Source organism: Eublepharis macularius, chromosome 2 (assembly GCF_028583425.1).
Source record: "Eublepharis macularius isolate TG4126 chromosome 2, MPM_Emac_v1.0, whole genome shotgun sequence".
NCBI lineage: Eukaryota > Metazoa > Chordata > Lepidosauria > Squamata > Eublepharidae > Eublepharis > Eublepharis macularius.
The window spans coordinates 232256704-232273559 of NC_072791.1; the positions used below are offsets into that span (position 1 = coordinate 232256704).

Genomic DNA, 16856 nt, shown 5'->3' on the forward strand with positions numbered 1-16856 from the left:
GAGCCGCGTCTCCTTCCCGCTCCTCAGCCGCCGGGCGGCCGCGCTCTGCACGCGCTCAGAGGGCCCGCGGCCTTTGGGCGGGCGGCGAGGGCTGGGCCGGGCCGGGCCCCCTGGGCGGGCGGCGGGGCGGCTCCGGCGCGGTGGGCGTGAGCGAGCGGGGCGCCGGCCGGGCCGAGGCCGCTGCCGCAGCGGGAGGCGGCGGGGAGGCGCGGCCGGGCGGGCGAGGCCTGCGCGCCGGAAGTGAGCGCGGTCGGAGCCGCCTGAGGGACGGAGGGAGCCCGGCCGGCGGCAGCGGCGGGGCTGAGGCGAGCGCGGGGACGGCGAGGGGAGCCCTCTGAGGCGCCGGGCCGCGCCAGGGACGGACGGACAGCGGGGGAGAGGAGCCGGAGCCGCCGCCTCGAGAGCCGCCAGCGTGAGCGCCGCTTCTCCCGCCCCCCTTCGCCCCCTTTCCCGGGCGCGCCGCCCTTGGGGGGCTCCGGCCGAGCCGTGGGGGGGGGGGGCGGATTCGCGGCTCCCTCCTCCCCACCCCTCCCTTCCCCTCGCCGCCGCTTTCCCAGGGGCATGAAATGGTGGCCGGTTGCGCGACAAGGTGTGGTGGCTGAGGGAGAACCCGGGGGGGGGCGAGAGAGAGAGAGAGAGAGAGAGAGAGAGAGAGAAGCGCCCCCCCCCAGCTGTGGGGAGCGGGCAGGGAAATCGGGCTTTGCAGCCGCCGCTTCGGAAGGGGGCGGCGTGTCAGGGGCTTTCAGACGGGCGAAAGGCGTGTCTGGGCTGGGGGGGGGGGGGCTGGCTGTGCTTCTGGGTGGGAAAGGGGGGCTCTCCCTGGAGGCTGGCCCTGGAGGAAAGGGCGAGGGGCGGCGGCGACACCCCCCCCCGCAGCCGCGCGGGGAAGGGGGCGGCTTTGCCCCCCCCCCCCGCCCCGAACAGCTGGCGGCCCCAGCCTCCGCCCTGCCTGCTCCTCGGGGCGGTGTGGAAGGAGGGCTCTCCGGCTCTGATGGGCAGCTTCCCCTTTCTTGCCTCCATCCTGACATTCCCGCAGACGCAGAGAGGCTGGAGCATCACCACCGGGAAGCCGCCCCCGCCCAGGTTTCGAAATAAGGTTGCTTCGGGGGGTGGGGTGGGGGCACAGGTGAGGGGTGTGGGGTGCGGCGGCTGGGGAGGGTGTCCCCTCCAGCTGGGACCCCACCCTGTGGGGCTGGAAGCAGCCTGAGTTCCTAATCGTGCGCCTGCAGATGTGGCATCGTTCCGGAGGGGAGACTGTTAAGGTCTGGGAAGTGTGGATTGATTGGTGTGTCTTCACAAAGCTATCCAGAGCATAGCCTGTTGGCATATTGTAGAAAAATCTTAGGGGCTCAGCTTTGATTTCCATTGAAATGGAGAGAGATTTCTAGTACAGGGTGAAAACTATCGGTGGGAAAGGTAGGAGGAGTGTTATGTGTTCAAGAACCTATGTTCTGGTGTTGACGCCTCTCTCATTAATTGTCCTTGGCAATTGCCAAATCGCAATACTTAATGGTGTCCTGTGCAAAAAGAAATACAACTCGCATTTAAATGCAGTTTCGTCAGTTACTACACCAGTTTCTGGATCTTGTGTTGGTGTGACCTAGGAAGATGATGGCGTAATGAGAAAAAGCATAAACCCTGACACTCCTGGAAAGCTAACGAATGTATTTGAAAGTTCTTCTAAAGCTTAGTACTCTCCCTGTTTTTTAAAAACAGCTGAGAGCTATTGTTTTGATGCATAAAATAAATCTAATAATAGACTAGGATGGATTTCATATCTGAAAAGCAATCATTGGCTTGGATATTCTGTGGCCATCGGTTGCTCAGCAGGACATGCCATCCTGTTGAGGCATCTGGAGACAGGAGTGGTCATCAAAGGATGTGCCTTGAACTGGTTTAAATCTTTTCTCATGGAACAGACTCAAAGAGTTGCTGTCGGAGGTCGGCTGTCTTCAGAATGGGAGCTGTCTTGCAGGGTTCTGCCGGGCTCAATCTTATCTCTCATGTTATTCAGCCTCTGCATAAAGCCTTTAAGAGAACTCATTCACAGCTAAGGTGTTGGGTGTCATCAATATGCAGATGACACTCAACTCTATTTCTCAGTAGCCGGGTCTCCTCAGGACGCAGTAGAAGTCTTGGATCACTGCCTGACAGCCGTGGTGAAATGGCTGAAAAATAACAAATTGAAATTGAACCCAGACAAGACTGAAGTGATGCTTGTTAGGAAGGCAGATCCTGAAGGACATCGTACTCCTCACTTTTGATGGAGTTCGTCTGACCCTTGCAGACTTGGTAAAGAGCCTAGGGTTTATACCAGTGCTATTACTAGAAAAACAAGTTAAGGCAGCTGCAAAAAATACTTCCTACAACCTCTCCCTAGCCTGGAAAATGGCTTCTTACCTCGACCTGGCCACCCGAATCCAACTAGGAGACTCCAGTTGATGCAAAACTCTGTGGCTCGACTGTTATCAGGAGCGAGCAGGAGCATGAACATCACCCCCATCCTGCAGTCACTCCATTGGCTGCCCATTAGTTACCGTGCTCAGTTCAAGGTATTGGTTATCACTTACAAAGCTCTTCATGGCCTTGGTCCAGCATACCTACAGGACTGCTTCCCTCCCTATGCTCCTCCACAGCAGCTTCACTCTTCCAAACAGGGTATCCTGCAGGTGCCACCCTGCACATCAACAAAATTGACAGCAGTCCGTACACGGGCTTTCTCTGTGGTGGCCCCCACCCTGTGGAACGGCCTGCCTGAGGAAGTCAGTAGAGCCCCCAGTCTCCTGGCTTTCCACAAACGATGCAAAACTGAATTATTCAAAAAGGCTTTTTACTTAGATAGGAGGGCTGTATTATAGGGAGGGGATCTCAGATGATCCACTAATGAGTTAGGAACCAGAGACCTCACCACTATGTTGCATTGGATTCCTACTAATGCTATGTCTATTTTTCCTATGGCATTGTTCATGGAAATGTTCCTGATATTGACTGCACTCATCTCACACTGTGTAATCTGCCTTGAGTCTCAGTGAGAAAGGCAGACTATAAAGGACAAATAATAAAATAAAAATAAAATATTCTAGTTTTGTCTAGCTGAACTGTAATAAAATGGTTAAATTTAATAAAGCAAATGTCTTAACCCTAGGTAGAAGGAACCCTAGGTAGAAGGAAAAAATGGATGAAATCAAATGTGTGTAGCATCATACTGAGAAGTACCCAGTTTGAATGGCTTTTCTGCTCTGTGTGTGTAGCCTGCTAAATTACAGTCCTTTGCTTGCTTGAAGAAACCTTTGTAAATGATGGGGGAGGAGAAGTTTAAGAATGTGGAAAAATGCTGAATCAGAATCCAGCATCTCAGTATTTTTTTTCCCTCCAGTGACTAAATTTAACAGCATTGGCTGTTAATGTGCCAGTTTAGGCTATGAGTGTGTGTGCAGAATATAGAATGAACGGATTTGCCATGCTTTGGTTAGCATGTAGCCCTTCTCTTGTGTGTCACACTGGCTTCAAAAGCGTATCTGAGAACAACCAACTTCTGTGCAACTGTTGTGGAGAAGTGTTGTATTTGTGGCTATTTTGCCACAATGAGTAGGCAGAGAGACAGGCTGCGATCCTGTGCATACTTACATAGGAGTGAATGCCATTGAAAATGCTCAGACTTGCACCTGAGTAAGCATGAACAGGATCAGCCTGTGACTACAATGTGGCAAATCTTTTTTGTAACTTTTGCATGACATGCCTGTACCTGACCTGTTATAGCTGCTATGTAGTTTGATTAAAATCTTCCAGATTTTCTGGGTGTGTTCTCCATGTGTTTAATGTATATGAAGATGTCTTGTTTCAAGCATTTCTGGTGATGTACTCTTGTACGTTCTAAGCAGCCTTTCAGAATATGCCATTTGGTTCTTGGGACATATTGCTAGTAGGTTTGCCGTGCACAGGATGAGAACTTGGCTGACACATCCAACTTACATTACATATAATGCTCTCTGTACCACTTTTTCATGTGTTGCCAAAACATTTTTGAATTAATCCATATGTTCTTTTTAATATTCTGTATACATTTTCAACAGCAACTCTGTGTGAACTCTGCATCTTTTTATTTTTAATCTGGTACTACCATAACACTTTACAGGTTTATTGTTTCCTTCAGCTATCTTGAGATTTATTATTGTGATGAATCTAAAAGGTTATTCCTCACTGGGGAGCAGGAACATGATCAAATCATTTTTTGGAAACAATATTTAAAGGATTGGCTCTTTCTACACGAGTATAACATCTTCAGAGTGCTGTTCTACACATTTTCCCTTTATGTCATTTCTGTTCCTGTGAAGACCCAGAAAATGTTGTAATGGAGCTCGAGGAACATTTTTAACTCTTTTTGAGTTACAAGAAGTATTTTGGAAATCTTTCTTCTGTTGCAGCCAACTGCATAATTCTTCTTAGAGAACGTTTATCATATTCTTTATTCTGCCATCCATAATGTTTCTTTGTCTACATCTTACTAACCTCCTGCATGTGCTGTAAGTTGGATTAGATGACCCTAGAGGAGGTCTCTTCCAAACCTATGATTCTGCTAAATTAGTTTGATTTTTTTTCCTCTGTGAAGTTGCACCCTCATTGATCATTTGGATAAACGAATGCAGTCACCTTGATTTTCTCTAGTTTTCAGTCATCTTTGTCTTGTCATACAGCTTACTGTTGTCTGAAGAAGGGAGCTCGAGCTCTTGTAAACTTACACCCTGAGAATTTTGTTGGTCTCTTAAGGTGTCACTGGACTTAAATCTACTCAGACCAACACAACTACCCACCCAAAGCTTGCCCCTTTCAAAGGGGTAATACGCACATAGAAGATGAGCAGGTTTGTGGATAACAAAATCTGTCACTCTTGTAGATCGTTTGAACAGACAGTAGCCTTCTTAACCTTTTAAAATTGTTCTTGCTGCTGCCCGCGTCCTGACAGGAATTCCATTCAGGGCACATGTGACTCCAACTCTGCAGCAGCTGCATTGGCTCCCCGTGGAATTCCGGATCAGGTTCAAGGTTCTGGTTCTAACCAATAAAGCCCTAAACGGACTGGGACCAGCATACCTGAGGGACCGCCTCTCCCCATACGTACCTTGGAGAGCTGAAAGATCTGCAAGTAAACACCTACTGGTGGTCCCTGGCCCCAGGGAGGCTCGGCTGGCCTCAACTAGGGCCAGGGCATTTTCTGTCCTGGCCCCAACCTGGTGGAACTCTCTGTCAGAAGACACTCGGGCCCGCCAAGATCTTGTATCTTTTCAGAGGGCCTGTAAGACAGAGATGTTCCGCCAGGCATATGGTTGAGGCCAGCACTGGATCCATCTAATTAGCCTCCCTGCCAGTCTCTTGTCAGGGGTGGGGGAGCATATGGTCCATCTGCCTCCCCATGCTTGAAGAGTTAGAGGTTCACCAACCCACACCTCCACCCTTTTCTTCCCTTGTGTATGGTGGGCAGGGAAAGGGGGAAGGGCGTCCCATTTGGAATGTGGATATCAATGAGATATTATTTTATTGGTTTTAGTTATTCTGTCTTATTTATGGCTGTGACCCTGCCTGAGCCTGCTTGCAGGGAGGGCGGGCTAAAAATCCAATAAATAAATTTTCTTTTGTGCTCCAGGTGGAAATCCATGCTAAATACAGTCATCTCTTCCAAGCTGTTGCTGTTCTGCTTCATCCTTTATTTCGGAGGTCTTCATGTGGAGCAGTGCCTGTATTCAAAGCTCAAAGCTTTTGCCCCTTAATTTTTTTTAACCTTCAGACCATCTTCAGTCAGTTACACAAATATCCTTGTGCAAATGGACTGCGTAGCTAATGCTTATTGACAGAGAACACATCTGCATACAGGGCTGACTCAGACCAGCTGAATGTGACCCCTGAATTTTTTTGAGTGTACAACACCTTTGTAGAAGTTCTTGCTATAACTGCCTTTCACTTTCTGAGCCACATTTTCCCCTCTTTCTTGTTAAAGAGTTGATCCATATTGGGACCACATGTTGGCAATACCACTCAGCCTTCAACATGTGTCTTTCCTTCTTTTTCTTTGATGTATAGCTGAGCTTTAGTAAGAAATTTAGTATGTGTTTCATTGTATGGTATGGGCTCATAGATATATGACCATCACTGGCAGTTATTGCTTCTTTTTTGGTCTTACATTCCATATATGTAAGTTAGGTGAATTATAGCTCCTTCTAAGATAAAGTAGTTGGGCAGCATTTGCAGCAGTGGATAATTAGATGCATCTTTGTGCAGCAGTTAGTAGGCATAAGAGGAGTTGTAACTAGGCACAGTTGATCTTGGATTGGGTACTGTCTACTTACCGTCTATGTAGTTACTTTAGTAACTAGCACTTAATTGCTCTTGTCAAAAATACATACTGCGTATAGAATTTCTGTGTGGATGCTATTCTGTGTCACAGATCTCTGTCAGATATATTGCTGACTTGGGTTGCCATCACCAAGTTGGGAAATTCCTGGAGATTTGGGGGTGGAGCTTGGAGAGGTCAGAGTTTGCGGAGGCAAGGAACCTCACCAGGGTATAATGCCATAAAGTCTCAGTGATTTGAAGTTTGATTTATCTAGCAAGGAGTAATCCTGCATGGTGTATTTTCTCTTTTAGACAAAATACATATGAAGCTGCCTTATACTGAATCAAACCATTGGTCCATCAAGGTCACTATTTTCTACTCAGCAGTGGCACTCCAGGGTCTCAGTCTTTCACATTACCTGTTACCTGATCCTTTTAACTGGAGAATGTGCATTTTCTAGTTGGCAGGGCAATCGGGGATTAGGGTGGAAGCTATTCAAAGGCAGGGGACTTTATCCTGCCGTTCTTCCAAGGATCTCAGGTAGCTGACGTGATGCCTCTCCTCCAATTAAGCCCTCACAATCACTTCAAGGTAGGGTCTGGTGGTCTCCTACAATTACCAGACTACAGATATCAGTTCCCATGGAGAAAATGGCGGCTTAACGGGGGAGTTTTTATGGAATAACATTCCTGTGCTGAACAGCCTCCCAGGCTCCCCAAATCTCCAGGGATTTTCCAAGTCAGAACTGGCAGTCATAGACTGGCCCAGGGTCACCCAGTGAATTTTGTGACATGGGGGGAGGGGGAGTGGAAGCTGAACCACGTCCTAGTAGCCCAACTCTCTAATCACTGTATCACACTGGCTGCCTAAAAGAGGGAGGGATTCTGTGGATGGTTTTAATCGCTGAACCTGGGATCTTTTGCGTGCCTAGCAGATCTACTGCCTCTGGGCCGTGGCCTCTCCTCACAGCCTCTCCCCTTAGCCTGATAGATAATATTCGTCTGCTGGCCAGTTGATTAAATTAGGATTAGGATAGACATGTTCTTGAAATGATCGATAAAAACTGGCTGAGTCACATTTGTTAAATTCTAGATAGGTTTTTAAACTTTAAATCGAGTCTAATAGATGATATACAGACATATACATGCTTTTTTGATTTTAAAAAACAGAAACTTGATGATTGGCGATTAGCCATTTTAAGGATTTTCTCCAGTGACTTCCATCTTGACCACCTGAAAAACAAAAACCACTGAAGATATTGTGCTCTTTGCATGGGAAAAATTCATATTTGCTTCCACCTTATAACATCTCTTTCGGTGCTATCCTAAGCAGAGCTACTCCATTGAAATCAATGGGCTTAGACTGGCATAACTGTGCTTAGGATTGCCCTGTTAGTCTTCAAGGTTTAGTTTTAATCTGCCTTGAGTCTAAGCAAGAAAAGTGCCCTGTAAAAGTAATTAAAATACTCGAAGACAACTTCACTGTTTAGCTGTATGCATCCTAGTTCAATTCAGGGCTTGAGTTTTTTAAGAACAAAGGCGTTCTTTGTGACCAGGGATTCATGTACCTGCAGGTACACCGTCTCTTTCCCAGTATGAACTTTCGGGCCAGCTTAACACTCTTGTGGTCACCCCGCCTCCTAAATCCATTCGCTCTCCCACGCATCAAACCACCTTCTTCAGCCGTGGCTCCTGTTTTCTGGAACAGGCTCCCAGAAGAGGCCAGGGGAGTGCCCATATTGATACTGTTCCAGAGGCCATGAAGTCACTCTGCTTAAAAAGGCCTTTGAGGGCAACCAGTTCTGGGGTGGGCCAAGTGGCTATGGAAGGTCTGTGTACAGGGCTGCTTTTCTGTATTTTGTGATGCCAGCGCCGTAACTTTTTTTTTTTTTACAATTTGTTTGCATTTGCTTTTGTAAGCTGCCTTGAGCCACTGCCGATAGTTGGAAAAGTGGGGTATGAACATTTCAATATTTATGTTAGACTTCATTTTCAAAATCTCATGATTAATTTTTGGGTTGAACTTACTTTGTATTCATACACATCGAAAATTTTTGACATGAGCTCTCTTGAAGATCCATTTGGAAGAGCATGCTGTAAACATTTACGTTTTTGTCCCACCTTTGTTCTGTGGTGCTCCAGATAGCATACACAGAGTGCCCAGGTGGTCTTCCATCCAACCGTAGACCACCTTCCTCAAGCCTGGTAGACTGTCTTATTGTGACATCCTGTTTAGTTTGCCTGCTGTATGTAGATATTGAAAAGAAACATGGGTGAAGAAGACTCTGAATTCCTCGTTGAGACTCAGTGAGAAAGGTGGACCATAAATAAGGCTAATTAATTAATTTTACTCCAATATCCTGTGGTACGCTTTATTTAAAATACTGATTTTGTGGCATCTTAGATGCAAGAATTAGTCTGCAAAACCCCCAGCTTTTCTCAGTGCAGTGGAAATCAAGTCTACACCACAGTCTGTGGCAGAAGGAAATGATCTAAATCAGGCTTTCTATTTGTACTTCATATTTCTGAATGAAATGGTATATGACTTGCTTGACAAGTTGACATAACCATTAAAAAGTTGATTTATAAAGCTGATTGCTTCTACACTTAAAGAGTATACTACATAATTTCTTTTATTAGTGTAGAACATAAGCATCTCCTGGAGCCAGAGGGTGGATCACAATACTTGTGCTGACAAGTTAGCCTGTACTGCTCACCTCCTAGCCTCACAATACTCGTCCATGGTCCTTTGCGCAGAATTTCTTCACGGCTGTTATCCATGGTGAATAAACGGACTCTCCACGTTTAGAGATGGTAGCCCTATAAATATTTAGCCCACTCTGGCTACATTTGTGAATATATCTACTGCATGTGTAAGTCAGGGTACATAATGTCAAACACAGATAGCCGTTTGTGTTTGGCAAGGCTGTCAGAGCTACAGTTAGCCATTTATAATTCTTAATGTATTTGATTCTGTAGAGTATCCTGAGTTGTTTGTGCCTCTTTTGCGGTAGGTCTTGGGCCTCTGGGATTTACCTTAGGCCTTTTTTTGACCTATAATGTCATCAATAACTTCAGCTCTTTGGAACTTCAAATGCATCCTTTGGTGGGTTGCCACACATAAGCAGCTAGAAAGAACATATTTTGATTTAACCATTCAAGCAGCAAAGACTTGCCTAAGTGACCATGTGATTACTTGGTGACCCAGCTCACCCCACCCCATAGCATTGTGAAAGCCTTTTTCCATAGGTATCCCACAGTCAAAATCTGTATATATTTATAAAGTGCTTTTTGGCTTGCCTGTCATTGGCTGGGTTTAATCCAGGTAAACTTTAATTTCAGTACAATATATGTAGATGTGGTGTTCTGTGTTTTTTAAAATCATTACTCTTGACAAAAGGAAGATCAAATAGGTATGTAATAAGGTAAGAAAGAGCTGTTTCTATCAGTTTCTTCAGGAAAGATAAAAGATTAAAACTTTTTTTAGTTCTATCTCTAATAAGGTTAAGTCTAGACTTCTTAAAAGTCAGTTACAAATTTCTCTTGTAAGCAGTAGTAGTTGCTCTGTTTGAGACTGTTGAAAGAGTAACCTGAAATATTGTACCTTGAGCTGAAAAGTACTGCTCTTTCACTCCTAATGCAGTATGATAATTCTTATGAAATCCCAGCATTTGATTACATCTTCTCTTGTCTGTAGTTCAGGACTGCCTCCTTTATAGAACCTTCAAATGATGCACAAAGAGTAGCTAGAGAAACCCTTATTTAACTTCAACTGCATATTAAAAATCTGGGCCAATTTCACAGGGATCGGGTAGGGCGCTACTGGCAAGAAATATCTTGTCAGGCTTACCCTAGACAGAAGAATTTTGCTTGCCTTTAAAGCACTGTGAAAACATTCAGTTCAGTCCTGATGGTTGATAACTCTTTAAAAATAAAAGACGAGATTCCTTTTTAATAGCTTAAGCTCTGATTGAGTGAAGGAGATTGCAGTGGAGAAGGGATTGAAATGTGTTCTGCCCCTCTTAGAACTTGTGTTTTAGAAAAATGCTTCTCAACCACTGAGATGTTTTTTGCCTATATGATGCCTTGACGCTTGTTCTTCTTTACCATTAGAAACAGATGATGAGACACAAAGATCTAATTATCTTGTCCATCCTCCCTCCTTTTCAAAATAGTGCAATAAAAAGTATCAATCTTGCCACCTTCACACCCAAGTTAATTGTTCTAAGCATAATGCAATTGTTTTTCCTTCTCAGACTTTTGTATCTCTTTATATAAATTAGTTAATATGTAAAAGCTTACCTTTTAAAAAAAGTTTGCTTCTACTTAGCAGTTTCCTGCAAGATGCATTTTCCACAGCTTTTTCTTGAGAATGAATGGGTAAAGTATTATGAGCGTTTCACAAGGAAAACTGTTAGGCAGGGATATCCCTTCCAGGAGAACCTCTGTCATCTGGATAGATGCCTATTTTTATTCTTGCTTTATAAAAATCTTCCAGCTGTATTTAAATTAAATTAAAACATGGATATATACTGGTGGTTCTTACATGAAAAAGATTCTGTCAAGATGTGTTTCTTTGTTGGAACATTTCAACTTCTATGCAGAAACAGCTCTGGTTACTATTATCATGGGATGTAATAATACCGTGCCAGTTGTAGCAACACAGCACAGTTTAATAAAGAGAAGCTTCTCTTTATTAAACTATTGGACTATAGGACAGTTTGGTGGGTAGGGAACTGGTTAGAGGACCATACCCAAAGAGTGGTGGTCAGTGGCGTTTCATCAGATTGGAGGGAGGTGTCCAGTGGGGTGCTGCAGGGCTCAGTTTTGGGCCCGGTACTTTTCAATATTTTTATCAATGATCTGGATGAAGGAGTGGAAGGGCTGCTCATTAAATTTGTTGATGATGCCAAATTGGGAGGAGTGGCAAACACCCAAGAAGATAGAGTTAAAATTCGACAAGACCTGAATACTCTGGAGAAGTGGGCAGTTGTGAACAGGATGCAATTCAACATAGATAAGGGCACAGTATTACATCTGGGCCACAAAAATGTGAAGCACAAATACAGGATGGGGGATACACTTCTGGGTCGTAGTGTATGCAAAAGAGATCTTGGAGTAAGTGGACTGTAAACTAAATATGAACAGTCAGTGTGATGCGGTGGCAAAAAGGCAAACTCAGTCTTGGATTGTATCAAAAGGGCCATTGCATCAAAATCGCAGGAGGTCATAGCCCCTCTCTATACTGCCTTGGTCAGGCCGCACCTGGAGTACTGTGTGCAGTACTGGAGGCCTCACTTCAAAAAGGATGTGGACAAAATCGAGAGGGTGCAGAGGAGAGCGACGAGGATGATCAGGGGTCTGGAGACTGAGCCCTATGAGGAAAGGCTGAGGGCCTTGGGAATGTTTAGTTTGGAGAAGAGGAGGTTGAGGGGGGACATGATTGCTCTCTTTAAATATTTGAAAGGCTGTCATTTGGAGGAGGGCAAGAAGCTGTTCCGGTTGGCAGCAGAGGATAGGACTCGAAGCAACGGGCTTAAATTACATGCACAAAGGTACCGGTTGGGTATTAGGAAGAACTTTTTCACGGTCAGAGTAGTTCAAAGGTGGAATCAGCTGCCTAGGGAGGTGCTGAGCTCCCCTTCACTGGCAGTTTTCAAGAAGAGGCTGGATGAATATTTGTCAGGGATGCTTTAGGCTCATCCTGCATTGGGCAGGAGGTTGGATCAGAAGGTCTGTATGGCCCCTTCCAACTCTGTGATTCTCTGTAACATGTATATTGGCAAGTAAATATTTTTCTTGACTGTGCATGGCTGAAAATATTTTAATGTGGAGTATCCACAAAGAGTAATTGAATATGAGTATTTGTTGTATGGGACTCGCACAGTCAGTCTTGGAAATGGCACAGGGAATGTACTTTTTAGTGTTGTGTAGCACACTTTATTTAAAATCAAAATTGTTGTCTTCCCCTCATTGAAGAGGGCTGTACCAATTTTTCTGTTCCTGTTTGCCTGTGTCTTTGGTTGAGTAGTCACTAGTCAATAGGTGAAGCCAGTGTTTCTGGCTATGAACCCTTCTCAAATCAAAATATGTCTCATGTTTTTCAATAGAAACTTAGTTGTCATCTTAGAATACAACACACTTGCTTTGCTAATTTTGAACCTCTGAGTATCAAGTTATTGAGCATATCGTGAGCGTCCTTGGTTGTATCTCAAGGACGATAGTTGGGCCAAGGGAGGCCTTGAAATGCTATTTTCATGTCTTCACAAGAAATCGTAAACTTTGGGTTAACTAGCACTCTGTCCTTGTGAGAGAATAATCCCAGCTATGGCCAGTATCTTTTTGTGGCTGAATGATTAGCCAGGGAAATCATGTGCTTATCGTAGATCTGATTGCTTCCCCATCTTCTTCTATATCAGTAGGCAGCGTTAATGGGAATTGAGCCACCCTGCTGAACTCTAGGTAGGCTGCATGCAGATTTTCTAAATAAATGAAGATAAGACTGATTCAATACTTTACACTCCTTATTCAGACTTATGTGACTGCAGGGAATGCAACGCGGGATTAGAGGGAAGCAACAAATATTTATCTTGCAAATGCTTGCGTATCATGCTATCTGTCACTCACTCATCTGGTTTTTCTTCTGGGGAGAAGCCAGATGCTACGGTAAATGTTGGAAGATCCTACACAATACCTGAATAGTATTTTTAAATATGGCTGGGCAAATATGCAAATATTGTTCCCCCTACTCCGTTCTGGAACACCTTTCAAAACTACGTTGTGAAAGCATACTGTCCTTATAAAAACAGTGATGGTCTGTTTACCTTGCAAAATTTAGAATGAATCGGTGACTTAATTCTTTTCTCATCCAACTCATTAAGACAGACATGTTATGTTATGGTGCATTGAGATTTTAGCTCTTAGGTGAGTGGCAGCGCAGACCCAAGCAGGTATGCACAGAATCTTTCTGGTTTTAGGATTGCACTGTGGGGATTATATTTTTAAATAAGTGTGTTATCCCCATGTAAACTATTCACCTTCTCAAGTATTCATCACAGGCAGAGGCCAATCTGAATGATATCAAAATCGGATGGTGTGAGTTAATTAAATTTCTAATTTTATATGACTCTTGACTTTTTTGTATTCTGTGCCTCTTATATATGCAGACCTCAGCTGTGCTCCTGGAATGGATGGATTCAATGTGAGTGGCTTTAGCTGCAGAGCACTAGTAATAACTAGTATTTTGTAGTGATAAATTGTACTCTTATGAAAATATTAAATTGCAGGCTATACTGTGCCATTGCTACTCCTGTGTGCCTCTTTGGATTAGATTTAAATATCTGTCTTTGTAATTGAGCATGTTTTTGCTGTAACGTGTCTTAGATACAGAAGGAAGGTGCTTACCTGTTCTGTTTCCTTCTAAAAATGTAGGGCTGTATTAGTGTGGTGGTTGCGTTAGGCAATTTCAGGTTTGCAGACGTGGCCAGTAGGATCATTTTGTTGGGATGGAGTCTGGTTGGCATAGTTCCCAGACGATGGTAGTGGAAAGTGTGTGGTCCAGGCAATACTTGCTTTAGGATATGCTGCTAACAACAGTAATACATTCTCATGTCTGGATTAGAGGTATGCGATCTGGGGTTCGTGGTTCTGCTTTACATCTGGATTTATGCCGATCCAGCATCTGACTATAAAGCCAGATCATGCAGGAGAATCCCGGATTGGATCTAGAGAACTGAACTCTCTGGAGGACTGAATTATTCAGCTGGAGGCAGCCATAGCAGAGGCAGGCAGGAGAGCTTAGCAGGCAGGAGGGGAGCAGTGTGAGCAGATCTAGACTAGAGGCATGTGCCAAAAAACAAAAAGGGAGAGCAGGAGGAGAGCGGTGCACGGCTCGGCTCGTGGGCAAGAGAGCTGGCCAGCTGGAGGTGAGCAGTGGGACTGACTTGGCCAGAGGATGCCTTCGCGTGAGGTTTCCATTTGTCTGGAAAGCCTTGGAAATGTTTCCCCTGTAGGAAGCAATGAAGAGTGGCCGGGGCAGCTTGTTCAGGGGCCAGTAGAATCGGACACCAGGATCCAAGCTTCCTGAAACTCGAGGGGGGGTCTTTAGTGAACAAGAAGGAGCAAGTTCCCTGCAAATTTGGCGGGATTTGCTTGAAAAATGACCCCCTCCCAGATAGCTTCCCCCGTTATTCCCCACAGAGAATAGTGTTGTTTGGTTTTTGTTGGGGTTTTTTTTTGTATCCCTGAAACCCAGATATTTTGTTTTGTTTTGTTTTTTGGCACATACCTCTGGTCTTGATCTGAAACCAGTCTTTAAAGCATATTAGTATAAAAGGAAGTAATCTGTGGCTATGATCCAAAGGGGGCATATATACACTAATTTGTTCTGTAGAATTCGCCCCCTCCAACTTGCAGTGGTGATCCTGTAACAACAGGGGACAGCTTCACTTCTGAAAGAGTATTTTTCTCTTTTCATAGCAGGTTTTTTCTGCTAATAGTGCGTTTTTCCACCAGTACAAGGGGAGTTCCCGCCGGTGCACTTGGTACACTGACGAAGGCTCTTTGCAGTGGAAGAAAGAATGGCACTGCAGAGTCCAGCCCCTTGTTTCTGTTATGAAAAACACGTTGATTTACTCAGTTACAACAAGCTCTATAGATACTTTCAAAATTAAAACTAATCTGAATGTCTCTTTTGTCCTAGAATTGGCTCATATAATTCCCACAAGGCACATGTCTTCATACCAAAGAGGATATTTTTGAAGAAAGGAAAATAATTGTTCTTTTGGGATGTTATTCAAACACAGACAAAAAAAAAAATCTGTCGGAAGCATGCCAATTTGTTACACAGCTGTTAAAATGACATAATGTTTTTTTGTTTCACTAAGAGCGTAAATAAGAACTTCCTTCCTGCTCCATTCATACTTGTTTTAACTGTATGTAGAAATGTGATTTAGAGATTTATCATGCAGTTACTGGTAAAACTATCTTACCAACTTTTTTGTGATTCATCATAAGAATTTTTAACTTGTGACACACACACACCAATTAAACACTTAATATATTGTGGATCTTGCATTTGGATCCCTTTTCAAAGTGCAATACATAACCCAGATAACCCAGTACATAATGCAGTACTAAACATTCACACCAAGTATGGTGGTCTTGCATTTTCTTGTTCGAGGATGTGAACAGAGACTTGTTTTTAGCAGGTTGCTGTTCATAACTATCAGAATAGTAAAAGATGCTTTTCTGAAATTGTAAACAATTTGCCTGAATCCCAATACAAAGGTGTGGGTCAGAAAATTGCTTATGCAGCGTGAGCTTTCCTTCTGGTTCCGCTATAGCACTTCCCACTGCCAAAGATAGACATTTTTTCTAAAAGCAGATTATCTTGAACGGCTGAATGAGAAACTGTCGCTTAACTTCATTGCCATGCGTATATAACTTGACATGATCACGGTTCTAGCTTCTCACTATCAACCAAAAGCAGATTTTTGGCTTCTAACCATTTTTGTAATATTACTTGGTATTTGCTATGCATCATCGTACTTGGTGTGAAAGTTTAGTGTTTCATCTGGAGTTACGTTTTGTGCTTTGAAAAGGGATCCAAAGGACCATGCCTGGAGTTCTGAGCATGCCCCCATGCTTGTCAGCCCCCCCCCCCCGCAGTCCTTCTAGTCCCATCAAAGTTGAGAGTCCTTTGGGCATATTATGAGGTGAAAATTAGGTAAGTCCCTAAAGACTTTGATCCCAGTCTTGATCCACAAAGGTGTGAAAAGATGATGTTACATTTTCCATGAATATTAGTGTGCTGGGATATTTAAAACATTATATCAAAAAGATACTTCAAATTTTTATAAGTATCATAACATATTTTTAACTGATTATAATTTATAATAGTATTAGGATTCTGAATTTGTTTGAATAAATGTCACTGCCAGATTTTTTTTAAGCAGTTATTGATTATATGATGTTTTTTGTGTTAAAAAGTAAATCCCTGTGTATTCTTTATTGAAGACATTGGAACTAAGCATCTCCAAAAATGGAAAAGGTATCATTTTTGGTAGTAGCAGAAAATTATTGTGACAGTCTTCTCCTTTGTAAGATATTTATTGCCACATTTCCAAGCCCTGCTTTTCCAGGGAAGGTATCCAGGATGCAAAAAATCCACACACACCCCAAGACAAAAAAACAAATCCAAGTAATGTTTGCATTGTGGCTTACATACTTTTCATTGCTAGTATTCCTCTTCACACCTTCAATGATGTACTTAATTTCTTGCAGATGCAATGATCTAATTTCTTAAATATATGTTTAGATTTTTTTTTAAAAAATGAGTTATTAATGTAATCCAGATTATGATAGTTCTGAATTGCATAGTGTTTAGCACTTAGATGGGCCTTTGGCTCTTCACTAGAATTGTGAGAGTTTCAGCTTTTATTCTGTTAAAATGCGTTTCTGGTTGTGAAAACAAGCTAGGAAGCAGCTCCCTAGTGATTTTGAGCAACTCCAAGTAAAATGTTCCTAAT

The 16856-nt window shown here is 43.7% G+C and overlaps 1 protein-coding gene across 3 annotated transcripts in view; it reads left to right on the forward strand.

The window, feature by feature from the left end:
• Positions 1-282: 282 nt before the first annotated feature.
• Positions 283-16856, forward strand: part of RAPH1 (Ras association (RalGDS/AF-6) and pleckstrin homology domains 1) — a 110076-nt gene continuing 93502 nt past the window's right edge. For all 3 annotated transcript variants that reach the window (XM_054970864.1, XM_054970866.1, XM_054970867.1), the window contains exon 1: positions 283-412. The gene's annotated coding sequence lies outside the window, so the exon portion shown is untranslated. The remainder of the gene's footprint in view (positions 413-16856) is intronic.